This window comes from Mastomys coucha, unplaced genomic scaffold (assembly GCF_008632895.1).
Source record: "Mastomys coucha isolate ucsf_1 unplaced genomic scaffold, UCSF_Mcou_1 pScaffold18, whole genome shotgun sequence".
NCBI lineage: Eukaryota > Metazoa > Chordata > Mammalia > Rodentia > Muridae > Mastomys > Mastomys coucha.
Genome location: NW_022196900.1, coordinates 37189176 through 37201241, shown reverse-complemented (window position 1 = coordinate 37201241; position 12066 = coordinate 37189176). Strand labels below are relative to the sequence as shown.

The window sequence follows — 12066 nt, the reverse complement described above, 5'->3', positions numbered from 1 at the left end:
GGGAGGAGAAGAGGGGAGGGGAGAGGAGAGGAGAGGAGAGGAGAGGAGAGGAGGGAAGGCAAGGGGAGGGGAGGGGAGGGAAGAGGAGAGGAGAGGGAGGGGAAGGGGAGGAGAAGGGAAGAGAGGAGAGGAGAAGAGAAGAGAAAGAAGATTAAAAACAGAAGAAGAAAAGGTACATGTAGATACATACTGGGTGAAGCTGAAGAAGGCTATACCACTGCTTTATTGTAGTTCTTAATTTTTATGCCTTCTCAAGATAATTGATCACATGATATTCTAAGAATTTTTACATTCCACAAGTTCATAGTAACTTTAAGGAAATAGTTCATGTCATAGATTGATAAGAGTCACAGTAGTATTGTTTACAATCTTTCCATTAAGACTAGTATCTTACTAATCATTCGTTATCTGTTACTAGCTCCATGCATTTATTACAAATTTAACCCAATAATTTTATGCCATAAGTTAGCAACTTTTTGTAAAGAGACAAACCAACTTGCCTTGTGTTTTATTATTCTGAAGTCTTGTATAAACAGACTAGTCTATCTTTTATTTTCTGTCCTTGCACCTACAATAAATTTCCCATTCCCAGTTTATGAACTTTAATTACCAGATAGTGACATCATTCCTAACCTATAAAGAATGTTTTCCTTGACCATAAATGTGTTCCAAGCCTGCTTTCTTTTCCTAGTGCAATGTGTCTGTGACAAATGAGGGTTTACAGAGCTGTATTTACAGCTTTTATTCTATACGGGACTTAAGATTACTTGTGTTAATTTAGGAATTCTATACAATCATTAATAGGAATTATGAACACATCAATTCATCTGCACAGAATTACTATGTGAAAGTACTTTGTCAAATTGAATCTGTAGGAAATCTTCCCGAATAAGATGGGCAGACGCCCAGGAAGCATTAAGTTATATAATAGTGGCAGAAAAGGTATGTCTGCAGCATGAAGCAATCCTGAGATGAAGTGTCTTAGGAATCTGCATCTCACAGCACACCTAAAACACCTAAAGAAATTGAACACCTTATTTTTCTTCAGTTTTATAGAAGACAGCTGGTACTACTTCTTTGAAGGCCTGGTACTATTTTGTGCTGAATTATTTGGGAGAATTTAAAGTACTTCCGCTTTCTCAGAGGTTGTTGTAGGGCTGCTTAAATTAGTTTCTTAATCTTGACTTAAAGTTGGCAGGCTACATGCTTTTAGAAATTTATTAATTTCTTTAAATTTTTCAGTTTTGTGGAGTATAAACTTTTAAAATGTGCCCTCATGACTAAACCTCAACAATATCTGTTGTAATGTCTCTTTTCATCTCCAATTTTATTAACTTCATTTACCTCTTTCTGCTGATTAAAGTTTGTCAGTCTTATTAATATTTTCAAAGAGCTTTCTCTTCATTCTTTCTGTTGTTTTTTTAAATTTCTGTTTAATCATTTTCAGCCCTGATTTTTATCATCTCTTTCTGTCCACTATGTTTGGTTTTTTCAAATTCTTCAATTGTAACAAAAACTTATTAATATAAGAGCCCTCCATCTTTTTAATGTAGGCACTTAATGCTTAGACCTTGCTCTGTGGGTTGCCTTCATTAAGTCCTGCAGGTTTTGATAGGTTGTGTTTTCAATTCTGTTCAGTTCTAGGAATATTTAAAAGTCCTCTTTGATTTCTTCAATCATTGTCTTTGATTCAGCAGTATGTTGTTAAATCTCCATGAACTTTTGAACTTTCTGTATTTTCTATTGCTGCTGCTTAAGAGATTGATTCCAGTGTGGTCAAATAGAGTATAGATAGTATTTCCATTTTCCTATATTCATTCAGACCCATTTTATTTCCTGATGTGTGGTCAGTTTTGAAGAAATTTCTATGAGCTGCTGGAAGAATATGTATTCTTGGATGGAATGTTTTGTAGGATTAAACTGTCTATTGGATCCATTCTATTTACAATGTCGTTACCTTCGATGTTTCCTTATTTAATTTTTGTTCAGATGACATATCTATTGGTGAGAGATGGGTAGTGAAGTCACCTGTTATGACTGTGTTGGGTTTGATCTAATTTTTTAGAACTTCTTTTATGAAATTTAAGAAATTGGTTGGTAGCTCTTTTTTGTTCCTTTCTGTATGAAAGGACTCTCCTTATTTCTTTCTAGTTTCTCCTTATTTCTAGTTTGTGAGGCACTAATCACATTTGCCTTGAAGTTTCTGTTCAGTAGTTCTTCAAGACCTTTAGGCTGTATGAAACTTCACAGAATGGGCTTCTATGTTGTCTGTATTCTGGCCCCACTTACCTCTCCAATTTTATCATTATTACTCTTTTGGAAGTCCTAGATACTAATAATATTGGCTGTACTTCTGTTGCTTAGCTGTAAACTCCTGTCTTGCAAAGCTGCCTTGCTCTGTATCATTCTGATCAGATTTCTGACCATCCAATTTATGTATTTGCGTGCCAAGCCAAATTTCAGTAATTGAAATTATCTCATTTTCTTGGTCTGAAATTATCTCATTCTCCTGTATTTAGCTGAGTATGCAGTTCCTTCCCTGACTTCTCCATGGTACAACATTGAAAGTAGGAGGCATATACCTGGTTATCACCCTCTCCAAGATTTCTACAATTGCACTGCAAATGAGACTAGTGTCAACACACTTCTTCAGTTAAAAAAAAGTATTTACTCAGATATGATTAAATAAGAAATTTTGAATAAATTATTCTTTATTCATTTTTATCTCATAATATTCTACTAGTGTTTGTTTATTAGATTTATTACATGGCTAATATGTATTTAATATAATTATGGAAGTGATTGAAGACAGATCAATGATCACAATTATTGAAATATAAGTAGAAAAGAATAAAAGAGGGCTATGAATAAAACTCCAATATTTTCAAATTCTTGAGGCATAAGGCACCAAGAATGCTGGATGAAAATCTAGACAAATCAATTAGTCTCTGATCAAGAATCAGATGAACACTTTGGCTTGAAATGTCTTCTTTCCCTGTTTAAATCAGGAAAATTATGAAATAGCTTTATTTTCTTTAAAATAATATGGCAGACAATGCTTGAGACTATTTCACTCAGCCATGGGACTGGAAGAAGTAAATGTGACCAATTGTGACAGGAGCCGAGATTCAGGGAACATAATCTGCTGAAGAAGAGAAAGGGGGTGACAGATTGTTTGTTGCTGCTAATTATAAAGAGTTCCTTAGCATTGGGATTCTTCATATAACTGTAGTTCAAAGTGATATGATGCCATCTCTTGTTTTGCAGACACCTGTGTACACGTTGAACATGCACACATTTAGAAATAAATCTTGGAAAAAACGGAAATGTCATATTGACACATAGGGTCTTGTACATTAAATTTGGGTGACTCCATTCACACACTCCTGCTGGCATGTCTGGAACCCAATATTTATACTTCAGTCAGTACCTCAAATCATATTCTCTGACAGAAGCATAGCAAGAAGTCTTCTGGTTCCCAAAGATGAACAGGACAAGCACAAATAATCTTGAATACAACATAAGATATAAACATAACCTGATAGTACAAAATATGGACAAAACACCTCGACTGAAGAGTAATTCCTCTATGCATAGCAAGAAGAGATCTACCACAAAAACATCATCTGAGCTACCCTTGTAAAATAAGTAGAACGATACTGAGGCAGAAAGAGAAGGAAGTGATAAGTAATATAGGAAAGAAAGAAGGAAAGAAAAGAAGACAGAAAGGATGGAAGAAATAAAGACAGAGAAAGAGAGAAAGAAAGGAAGGAAGGAAGAGAGAGAATGAAAGAAGGGAGGAGATTGAGAAGGACAGAAAGTGGAAGGAAGGATGAAGGAAAGATAATAGGAAGAAAGCTTGTTTTAAGAAATTACACAATGGAAAATAGTGGGATATAGATTCAAAAGAGACAATCTTAAAAAGTTAAGAGTATATATACAATTACTGAAGTCCCTAAGTACTGTGTTAAAAAGCATCTTTTGTGTAGAGAATAGTCCATACATACAATGTATATGACATCAGAGCTGTATATTAGGTTATTTTAAAGTTGTTTTCATGCCTGGACCAATACTGTTATATAGATATCACTGTGGTTGTGCATACACTTTAATCATAACTGTCAAAAATATCTACATAATATACATATCTTTGATATGTTTATTAAAATGATTTTTTAAAAAAAATTGGTAAACTATTCTGACTCTGAAATGGTGATGATAGATATCAGACCAACAATATTCTTTACTTGTTTAATTTTCCTCTTATAGATTTTCACAATGGATTTTTTAAACAATTTGACTTCTTTTATAGAATTCATGATCACATTATAAAAATAAAATTTTGCTTTGCAGATGATGGTGCCTGTCCATTGACTGAACAACTGTGGTGAGTACTTCGTTTGGCTCCTCATTCTCCCTTTCTCTATCGCCTACTTCTCTTTCCTCTTATCTTCTAACATGTGTGAAATGTTTATCCCTCTAAAACTCAAGGAAATTTATTTATTTATTAATTGGGGTTATGATGTTAAAATTAGTTTTCCTTAAAGAAACCCATAAAGCATTTTAAAATACTGTTTTGTCTTTTATTTTCTTCCAATTAAAACAAATACTTAGAAGTTAGATAAACAGATTCTCAACATTTCCTGAGAAATGCTCACTTACTCAACATATACCAAATCATTAATCAATTAAAAAACTAATATATCTCACGAGAAATTAGCAGAATTTTTGTTTGTTTGTTTCAAGACAGGGTTTCTCTGTGTATCCCTGGCTGTCCTGGAACTACTCTGTAGAACAGGGTGGCCTTGGACTCAGAAATCTGCCTGCCTCTGCCTCCCAAGTGCTGAGATTAAAGGCATGAGCTACCATTGCCCAGCTAAAGGTATTTTTTTTTTTTTTGGCAAGAGCCAGGGATCAAACTCATGACCCTGAGGAGACCAGACAGTCCTGCCAACTGCTGAGCCTTCTCCCCAGCCATATCAGAATATTTTATAGTGTATCAAAACAAAACACCTAACACTTAAGAATATATACAAGTTTTTTCTCTACTAATCTATAAGACAAAAAACAAATATAGTGATATATCTTAATGTATTTAATTGCTTTTCTATTTCAGATAATTAGTTAACAAACTTTAAGTTTAGAGTCTTAATTCTTAATTCATCCATACAGTGGATCGTTTTTTTTGTTGTTGTTGTTTTGTTTTTTGTTTTGTTTTTTTTGTGACCTTGTGTAATCACAGGGGTCACTGTGCTTTTTATTTTATTGAACTGGCATTGAAGATTCTCTTTCTACTGATCTACTTAAAAGAAGACTCCACATTAGATGGTTAGCATGGATTTATCAGTTCAGAATAGATTAAAAAAGATGGTTGCATTTTTTTTTCCTTTAACCACTGTATTAAGCAGAATTTAAACACAAGACTTTATGCAGGCTCTCCCATACCAAACTGCCTGAAACAAAATGAGATTGCCAGCCTAGAAGCTATGTATAAAGAAATTAAGATGAAGTAAAGATATTTGCATAGATGTTGTTAGGAAAGGGAATAGACATCAACTACATAGGATGCTTTATGATACATGGCACAGAGAAAATACATGCAGAAATATGATTTATTGCATCAGTGTATCTCAATCATGATAACCATGAGAATTACCTAAGTTAATTTGTAAAGACAGTTCTGGTGAGGTGGATCTTACATTTAGCTCAAGCCTGAATTTCAGTTAATTTTTAAGTGATGTGAAAGTCACTGCTCTTTGAGCACACCCAAAGGAATCACATCAAGTAATTATCACCTCTGCCTCTTCTCTGTATTAAGAACTCTAATTTTCAGGCATTTACTTGCATCCTTTATTTGCTATATATATCAAGAGTTCTTTCCTGGTTGTGCAAAGAACATTTTGGGTGAGAGCAAAACCAACCTTGTTTTCATTAAGCTACACAGGAAAAGACTAGGGTATGAGTCAGCCACCATGACTACTTCCACTCTTATTTCTGGTAAACTTAAACATTCTCAGATATCCATTTCATTGAGTGAAGTAATATTAAAGTGAGTGAGATACAAGACGGTATTTTAACATATTTTCATATCGTGGTCAATTTGAAGGTAGTCAGATCATTGTCCTGCAATAGACAAATTACAAAAAGCACAATCAATGTTCACAGGGAGTTTTTCTTAAATCAAGCTGACATTACTACCATTGGTGTGTTTGAGAATGCTTGACTTCTCCCCTAAGATATAACATAGTGTTTTGGTTTTGCATAGCATTTCTAATGGACAAGGACACTGCTAGTCAGATTGTTCAGCTAACTCAGACACCAAGGGGTAAAACAAACAAATCAAAAGAGCTATAGTGAGTATATTAGTAGATTCACTTTCTCTGTGGTGACAGATATTAAGGATATTTAGAATACACTAGCTTTCAGGTATTCTTGTTTTAGTGTTGATGTTGATATTGGTAGTTGTGGAACCTATCATCCTAATGGGAGTAATGTCTGTAATAATATAATTAATATAACTATCATCATTCATGAAGTGTTAATCTAATTCAGCTGTTTTGCTAAACTCTTCACAATGTTATTTTATTTAGTTCATCTCACAGCCTGTATGATTCTACAGTTACTTCTCAGACAAATATACAATTCACCACAGTTAATATCAAGAGCATAACAGCATATAAAAGATGTACATTTTATCAATTGGTATTGCTCAACACACTGACCCAAACATCCATGTACTCTCTTCATGATTCTGTAGTATTACTGAGCAAATAGTCTGTTTTATGAGATGTTTTAGGTCTTTCATAAAGCTACATTTAGATCCCTGGTGAACATATTTACCTCATGGGTCTTCTAACAAAGCACAACATATAACATAGGTGTTTTTTTGAAAAATTTTAATTGGTTGTTTCATTTATTTACATTTCAAATGTTATTCCCTTTCCCAGTTTCCCCTTTACAAGCCCTCATCCCCTCCTCAATCCTCCTGCCTTTATGAGGGTGTTCCTCCAACCAGCCACAGTAACTCCTTCCTTTTGAGTGATATATTTTTCTAGCAGAATAACCTGGCTGTCAGATTATGTACAGGTCAGTTCCATAAGTGGTCTAAAGAAAAGTTCTAATACAAGTGCTTTTCCTTGTGGCATATTTGTTGAATATTACATAGTTGAGCTAAGGATCAATACACAGATAAACTATACAAGGACAATAATACCAAGAGACATGGTTCACTCTGATACTAGACATGGTCAGCCTTCTGTATCAGTGGGAGCTATAATTGGTTGGGTGAAACTATTTTTAAAAAATCCATTATTATATCTTCTCTGAAGAAGCCTGGGCTTTTCATTTGTCATTATTCCCTAGAAAATTCAGTAGAAAAATGACTTCAGTACATTGATACTGGTATAATATATACAAATATTCTGAATTTTATCTAAATGACTTGAGCATCTGTAGATTTTGGTTTTCACAAAAGATCTTAGAACCAGTACCTTAGATCTTCAGTACCCTGAAGATAGCTGAGGGCAATAGTAGTTTTTGTCATAATAGAGCATTCTCTCTCGGGGAGGATTAAAAGCTAAGATTGCAAACTAAGGCATACCTTGCATCACCATGCATGCCTTTAACCATCCCAGATTCCTGAGGTAGAGTTCCCCACCCCCAGGGGGTGTATCTCCTTAGGTCCATAGCCAGCCTGGTTTACATAGTGACTTCTAGGACAACAAGGACTATGTAGATAATCTCAAAAACAAACAAACCAACAACATAAAGTAGAATAGAGAGAGATCACAGGCAGTTTGGCCTATGTATGAGATAGCATTGGGCCATCTCATACCCAAAATGAAATATGTTATAGAGAACTCAATATTGAGAGTGACAGCAAAGCACAAAATTAAAGAGCCAAGAAGCATTCAAAGGTTTCCTTTATGGTCTGGTACTTTTCTATTCATGCCTCATTCAGAATTTTCTTTCATGTACATTTTTACTTGCAAGTATGGAGAAGATAATCCAGTGATGTGTTATGGTGTCACATCATGTCTCAATGTATTCCTTAGAGACTGTGCAAAGTACATAAAGTCCTTTTCTGAAGATTCATAAGACGATATCCCTGCTTTTACCTATGGCCCATCTGAAATGTAAAGCCATTTGATGGGATGGTGAATCATTTTGCATTGGAAGAAGCCTGTATTTCAGCTGTCCTGCCTTTATGACATAACTAGAGTGCAATATTCCACTTACCCAGAGCTCTGTCTCTGTGAACAGGTGACCCAGTTTATTGCCCCTCGTTCACAGAGAGCCAAGGAGATTCTTGATTGTCCAGAAAGACCACAAACAAATGCAGTTCTGCCTCACTGCTTCGCAAGGCATTTCCCAGCATCTCCACAGAGAACATCTGTCTCCAGGACTATAAATCTGGTATTTTACCAGCTCTAAAGTTTCTCTACTGCTTACAAGTGGCAGGGATCAACAGCCTACTCCCATCATTTAGGGACTAACAATGTGGAAAATTGAGTGAACTCAGTATTATTGCCACCGACGGCTTCTCCCTGGGAAGCAGAGTTGCCTTCATATTTTGAACAAAATTCCAAATAGGAAGAAAACAACAAATTGCATGAGAATAAAAAGCTCACATCTTTGCTTTCTTAGCAGAGAATGGAAGTAAAAGAGTTCTCCTGTTGTAAGTAGAGTGAAGATGCACTTCCTCCATTGATCTACTAAGGTCTGCTTTGAGTTAAACAAAATTGCTTTCATACTGCTCTAAATGCAAGAGAACCAACACCGTAACACATCAAGAAGACATTTCAAAGTTGCACCAACACAATAATTGGGTACCTGTATAAATGCAGAATCACAAGGACAGAATTCACATTTCATGTAGCAAAACAGATAATTGTACAATCAAATAGGTGCTTTGATTAAAAACATTGTATATGTAAATTTTCATTTGCTGGAGTACTCATACTTTGGCATGTGCATACATAATTAGAGATTTCTAATTATGGTTTATCTAGTGGCAGAAATAGCCTGATACAGTGGATTTCACATTTTACTTATTACACCAAAATTGTAGATTATTTCATTTTCAATAATCACATTGCTGTCATTTCAAGTATGACATTCCCCTTTCATAGGCATCGTTTAAAATCAGAATACTTTTTAGCTTCGTTTTTTAAACTAGTTATGTGAATCTTTTATAAAATATTATGACAGATTGTATGTTGAATCACCTTCAATTTGGACATTCATACCAAACAAAAAGTTAAAAAAATTGGTAGCATATAAAGAATATGCCCGTCATCTCTCCACTGAGTCACTATTTTCAGGAACATGTTAGCATTTCTGGAAGTAAATCAATTTGTGCACTTAATGTGATCTATTTACCATCAAGACAACTATGAAAGGTACATTTTGAGTAAAGACCATCTGGTTATCAAGATATTTTGATAAATTCCACCCTGCAATCAATACATTTTATTTCAAACCTCACTATCATTAAGGATTCTCCCATTGGCTTACTATGGCTCTACTGTTACTAACGCAACAGCCACTTACAACTAGCTTGTGAGTAATTACTGCATTATGAATGAGGCGGTTGAGAGGAAGATGGCACGATTCTCCTACAGTCATATAGCCACTGTTACTCAGTATTAGGACTTTTAAAACTTGAAAGGCCTGTGTTTGTGCCTTAGGTATATAGCACTGTGTTTGTGCGGCCTCCAGGAGGTACTGGGTGACTGACAGCAATGCTAAGACAAGAAACATTCTTGTATAATTACTTCCTCACTTCCTCTTTCTTTGTTCTTTCAACTGCCATAACACACAATAATACTCATAAGTCAGAGAAATGAAACCTAAAATATCGCCCTTGCCTCTGTCAGGACCACAGGATCTCAGAAAGATGGTTATAAAGTTCAGCACAGCAGGTTGGCAGAATCTCATGAGCACATTTCACCTACACTTCAGACTTGTTCCTTGCATCTCCTGGTAACTAAAACCAAAAGTAGATTTTTTTTTTTATTCCAGTTCACATCATCTTGGCTCCAATGTCTACAATGTCTCCTTGGACTGCAGATGGTGATTCTCTAATTTGTTCATTCTGGTTCCAAATGACCCAGGCCTCTTGCTTTTCACTCTTTCATTACTTGAGCCTTTAAGGTATTCTGCCTTTCCCAGCTCTCCCAGGAAATCCGAGGATTTAAAGACACCCCCCCCCCATGTCTGCTTTCTCTGTCTGCACAGGTGTCACCCAAAATCAGCTTTGTTCTCTTAGTAAACTTCAAGGCACTGCTCCTGGGTCACCCAGCAGGATGAACTTTAAAACTTTGCCCTCCTTACCCTACATAATGCTCTTAACTTGCTGTTTTCTGCTTCTCTTTTCTTTTCAGCTCTTACCAACCATACCTTTGCAAAATCTGTTTATGTGTCCAACTGTTTTTACTAAAAGCTAAAAAGCTAAAATTGGCATATTGGCTAGAATATTTCCTGCTGTATTCCTAGATCCTGCCAGGTACAAACTAAAAAGCAAGTTAACTACAGGATACATAATTAAATAAGGAATCAAAAGACGGAAACAAGTAAATGAACACTGTGGGTTTGCTAAATGTGGCACTAAGTGGTTTTGTTCACAGTATAATAATATACATAAGAATGTATAAGTATTTGCTAATGGCACTTATATGTCACTGTATACAAACCAAGCTATTAGGTTGGTTTGTATACAGTGCTATTAATTAGGGATAGTTGTGATAGTGCTCCGAAGAAACACCATGACCATGAAACTCTTACAAAGGAAACATTTAATTGGGGCTACATTACAGTTTCAGAGGTTTAGTTCATTATTGTCATGGTTGGAAGCATGGCTGCCTGCTGGTGGACATGGTGATGGAGAAAGAGCTGGGAGTTCTATACCCAGATTGGGAGACAGCTGTAAGTGAATTTTGAGCAACTAGGCAGGTTTGACCTGAAACCTCAAAGCCTGTCCCCATTTCCTCCTACAAACCATACCTTCTCCAGCAAGGCCACACCTCCTAATTGGACCACTCCTCTTAAGGCTGTGGGGCTGTTTTCATTCAAACTACCACACAAGCCAACGGAGATAGAAATGAAAGTTATTACTATACAGGTAAATTATCAGGAGATATAATTTTCTATTTTCAGCATCACAGTAAAAGGCAATGACTACATCATACTATATGACTATATATTGTTCTTGTTTTATACATTTTAGAAGTATTCATTTTTGTACATTATATAATAAAAATGCTATCATTTTATTTACTTCACACTTGATAAAGCTAAGGTAATCAAAATGTAAGTTTCTTGCTTAATATTACAGGGAACCCCATAGACTCCCATTGTAAGTTGGGTACACACCCACATAAGTAAACATATGCATACCTGTGTGCATGCAAGCACAGACTAACACATGGGAGCATATGCCCCTTTTGACCTTCATTTTTTTATGAAATAGTGATAAAAATATTGACTTTTTAACTCATTATTTCAGAAAGCCATCTTCAATTTATAGTTTATGATATGTTATTTTGAAGCTACTAAAAAACACATCAGTACACATAAATGTCCTGTATAAAGATTGATCTACTTCAAGTTTCAAATGAATAAGTTTCTTAATCATGGAGTAGCAAAAGCTAAAGAATAAACCTCAAGCAGCAGATGGATCAATAACATCGGCCCATTCGGTTTGCTTCATTGAGTAGAAAAGACTAACTGAAGCAGGTGTTCCGCTAAACTGACTGAGAGATTTCCAGGCAGAACAGAGAAGACTCTCCACACAGGAACTTAGCATTTCTCATTCCAACTATAAGTATTTCTCTACTGTGGGATAAACAATAATAACCTCTGATAGAAATAGTTCACCTTAGAGTTATTCTCCAGGGAGTGATTTAAAAAAAAAAAAAAACACTTTCTATTTGAGATTCATTTTTCCCCTGTAAAAGTACTAGGGTCAAGCTTCCCTAGGACAGGGAGTTCTGGAGGGCACTTGAAATAAACATGTTTGAGACTGAGGTTGGAGAAAGAGAGGTGAGGTTGACTGTTTCATGTTCT

At 35.4% G+C, this 12066-nt stretch overlaps 1 protein-coding gene across 41 annotated transcripts in view; it reads left to right on the top strand.

Annotated features, from left to right (window-relative positions):
• Positions 1-12066, top strand: part of Ptprd (protein tyrosine phosphatase receptor type D) — a 2240535-nt gene that overhangs the window by 1169905 nt on the left and 1058564 nt on the right. For all 41 annotated transcript variants that reach the window (XM_031377711.1, XM_031377696.1, XM_031377694.1 and 38 more), the window contains exon 8: positions 4354-4387. The gene's annotated coding sequence lies outside the window, so the exon portion shown is untranslated. The remainder of the gene's footprint in view (positions 1-4353; positions 4388-12066) is intronic.